Raw genomic sequence first — 2500 nt, 5'->3', positions numbered from 1 at the left:
TAAACTACATAAAGCTTACAGCACCTGGTATTCCCAGGCGGTCTCCCATCCAAGTACTAACCAGGCCCGACCCTGCTTAGCTTCCGAGATCAGACGAGTTCGGGCGTTCTCAAGGTGGTATGGCCGTAAGCGAAATCTGCTGCCAAAATTGGGCTATTTGAATGGTTAGAACATTAGGGTAGTAAACTACATTAAGCTTACAGCACCTGGTATTCCCAGGCGGTCTCCCATCCAAGTACTAACCAGGCCCGACCCTGCTTAGCTTCCGAGATCAGACGAGTTCGGGCGTTCTCAAGGTGGTATGGCCGTAAGCGAAATCTGCTGCCAAAATTGGGCTATTTGAATGGTTAGAACATTAGGGTAGTAAACTACATAAAGCTTACAGCACCTGGTATTCCCAGGCGGTCTCCCATCCAAGTACTAACCAGGCCCGACCCTGCTTAGCTTCCGAGATCAGACGAGTTCGGGCGTTCTCAAGGTGGTATGGCCGTAAGCGAAATCTGCTGCCAAAATTGGGCTATTTGAATGGTTAGAACATTAGGGTAGTAAACTACATAAAGCTTACAGCATCTGGTATTCCCAGGCGGTCTCCCATCCAAGTACTAACCAGGCCCGACCCTGCTTAGCTTCCGAGATCAGACGAGTTCGGGCGTTCTCAAGGTGGTATGGCCGTAAGCGAAATCTGCAGCCAAAATTGGGCTATTTGAAGAAGAAAAAAAAGAGACTCTTTCAGGCTTTCTTAAGAAACTGAGAGACTATTTCAGGAATTTTGAGGGGGAAAAAAGACAATTTAGGATTTTTGAAAAATTTCATTGACTCTTTTTTTTTTTTTTTTTTTTAAACAATAAAGCTTACAGCACCTGGTATTCCCAGGCGGTCTCCCATCCAAGTACTAACCAGGCCCGACCCTGCTTAGCTTCCGAGATCAGACGAGTTCGGGCGTTCTCAAGGTGGTATGGCCGTAAGCGAAATCTGCTGCCAAAATTGGGCTATTTGAATGGTTAGAACATTAGGGTAGTAAACTACATAAAGCTTACAGCACCTGGTATTCCCAGGCGGTCTCCCATCCAAGTACTAACCAGGCCCGACCCTGCTTAGCTTCCGAGATCAGACGAGTTCGGGCGTTCTCAAGGTGGTATGGCCGTAAGCGAAATCTGCTGCCAAAATTGGGCTATTTGAATGGTTAGAACATTAGGGTAGTAAACTACATAAAGCTTACAGCACCTGGTATTCCCAGGCGGTCTCCCATCCAAGTACTAACCAGGCCCGACCCTGCTTAGCTTCCGAGATCAGACGAGTTCGGGCGTTCTCAAGGTGGTATGGCCGTAAGCGAAATCTGCAGCCAAAATTGGGCTATTTGAAGAAGAAAAAAAAGAGACTCTTTCAGGCTTTCTGAAGAAACTGAGAGACTATTTCAGGAATTTTGAGGGGAAAAAAGACAATTTAGGATTTTTGAAACATTTCATTGACTCTTTTTTTTTTTTTTTTTTTTAAACAATAAAGCTTACAGCACCTGGTATTCCCAGGCGGTCTCCCATCCAAGTACTAACCAGGCCCGACCCTGCTTAGCTTCCGAGATCAGACGAGTTCGGGCGTTCTCAAGGTGGTATGGCCGTAAGCGAAATCTGCTGCCAAAATTGGGCTATTTGAATGGTTAGAACATTAGGGTAGTAAACTACATTAAGCTTACAGCACCTGGTATTCCCAGGCGGTCTCCCATCCAAGTACTAACCAGGCCCGACCCTGCTTAGCTTCCGAGATCAGACGAGTTCGGGCGTTCTCAAGGTGGTATGGCCGTAAGCGAAATCTGCTGCCAAAATTGGGCTATTTGAATGGTTAGAACATTAGGGTAGTAAACTACATAAAGCTTACAGCACCTGGTATTCCCAGGCGGTCTCCCATCCAAGTACTAACCAGGCCCGACCCTGCTTAGCTTCCGAGATCAGACGAGTTCGGGCGTTCTCAAGGTGGTATGGCCGTAAGCGAAATCTGCTGCCAAAATTGGGCTATTTGAATGGTTAGAACATTAGGGTAGTAAACTACATAAAGCTTACAGCACCTGGTATTCCCAGGCGGTCTCCCATCCAAGTACTAACCAGGCCCGACCCTGCTTAGCTTCCGAGATCAGACGAGTTCGGGCGTTCTCAAGGTGGTATGGCCGTAAGCGAAATCTGCAGCCAAAATTGGGCTATTTGAAGAAGAAAAAAAAGAGACTCTTTCAGGCTTTCTTAAGAAACTGAGAGACTATTTCAGGAATTTTGAGGGGGAAAAAAGACAATTTAGGATTTTTGAAACATTTCATTGACTCTTTTTTTTTTTTTTTTTTTTTTAAACAATAAAGCTTACAGCACCTGGTATTCCCAGGCGGTCTCCCATCCAAGTACTAACCAGGCCCGACCCTGCTTAGCTTCCGAGATCAGACGAGTTCGGGCGTTCTCAAGGTGGTATGGCCGTAAGCGAAATCTGCTGCCAAAATTGGGCTATTTGAATGGTTAGAACA

At 46.2% G+C, this 2500-nt stretch overlaps 12 non-coding genes across 12 annotated transcripts; all 12 read right to left on the bottom strand.

Annotated features, from left to right (window-relative positions):
* Positions 1 to 12: 12 nt before the first annotated feature.
* Positions 13 to 131, bottom strand: LOC148994249 (5S ribosomal RNA). Its single transcript, XR_016159815.1, has one exon. It is a non-coding gene; the product is annotated as a 5S ribosomal RNA (ribosomal RNA).
* Positions 132 to 194: 63 nt separating this feature from the next.
* On the bottom strand, positions 195 to 313 carry LOC148994248 (5S ribosomal RNA). Its single transcript, XR_016159814.1, has one exon. It is a non-coding gene; the product is annotated as a 5S ribosomal RNA (ribosomal RNA).
* A 63-nt stretch (positions 314 to 376) lies between these two features.
* Positions 377 to 495, bottom strand: LOC148994247 (5S ribosomal RNA). The gene has a single exon (XR_016159813.1). It is a non-coding gene; the product is annotated as a 5S ribosomal RNA (ribosomal RNA).
* Positions 496 to 558: 63 nt separating this feature from the next.
* Positions 559 to 677, bottom strand: LOC148994246 (5S ribosomal RNA). Its single transcript, XR_016163157.1, has one exon. It is a non-coding gene; the product is annotated as a 5S ribosomal RNA (ribosomal RNA).
* Positions 678 to 848: 171 nt separating this feature from the next.
* Positions 849 to 967, bottom strand: LOC148994245 (5S ribosomal RNA). The gene has a single exon (XR_016159812.1). It is a non-coding gene; the product is annotated as a 5S ribosomal RNA (ribosomal RNA).
* A 63-nt stretch (positions 968 to 1030) lies between these two features.
* Positions 1031 to 1149, bottom strand: LOC148994244 (5S ribosomal RNA). The gene has a single exon (XR_016159811.1). It is a non-coding gene; the product is annotated as a 5S ribosomal RNA (ribosomal RNA).
* Positions 1150 to 1212: 63 nt separating this feature from the next.
* Positions 1213 to 1331, bottom strand: LOC148994243 (5S ribosomal RNA). The gene has a single exon (XR_016159809.1). It is a non-coding gene; the product is annotated as a 5S ribosomal RNA (ribosomal RNA).
* Positions 1332 to 1501: 170 nt separating this feature from the next.
* On the bottom strand, positions 1502 to 1620 carry LOC148994242 (5S ribosomal RNA). The gene has a single exon (XR_016159808.1). It is a non-coding gene; the product is annotated as a 5S ribosomal RNA (ribosomal RNA).
* Positions 1621 to 1683: 63 nt separating this feature from the next.
* LOC148994241 (5S ribosomal RNA) lies at positions 1684 to 1802 on the bottom strand. The gene has a single exon (XR_016159807.1). It is a non-coding gene; the product is annotated as a 5S ribosomal RNA (ribosomal RNA).
* A 63-nt stretch (positions 1803 to 1865) lies between these two features.
* Positions 1866 to 1984, bottom strand: LOC148994240 (5S ribosomal RNA). Its single transcript, XR_016159806.1, has one exon. It is a non-coding gene; the product is annotated as a 5S ribosomal RNA (ribosomal RNA).
* Positions 1985 to 2047: 63 nt separating this feature from the next.
* Positions 2048 to 2166, bottom strand: LOC148994239 (5S ribosomal RNA). The gene has a single exon (XR_016159805.1). It is a non-coding gene; the product is annotated as a 5S ribosomal RNA (ribosomal RNA).
* A 173-nt stretch (positions 2167 to 2339) lies between these two features.
* On the bottom strand, positions 2340 to 2458 carry LOC148994238 (5S ribosomal RNA). Its single transcript, XR_016159804.1, has one exon. It is a non-coding gene; the product is annotated as a 5S ribosomal RNA (ribosomal RNA).
* Positions 2459 to 2500: the final 42 nt, after the last annotated feature.

This window comes from Pimephales promelas, chromosome 3 (assembly GCF_988280905.1).
Source record: "Pimephales promelas chromosome 3, fPimPro1.hap1.1, whole genome shotgun sequence".
In the NCBI taxonomy this organism is placed as follows: domain Eukaryota; kingdom Metazoa; phylum Chordata; class Actinopteri; order Cypriniformes; family Leuciscidae; genus Pimephales; species Pimephales promelas.
Note: the sequence above shows the minus strand (reverse complement) of the source record. Positions and strands in the feature narration are given on the sequence as shown.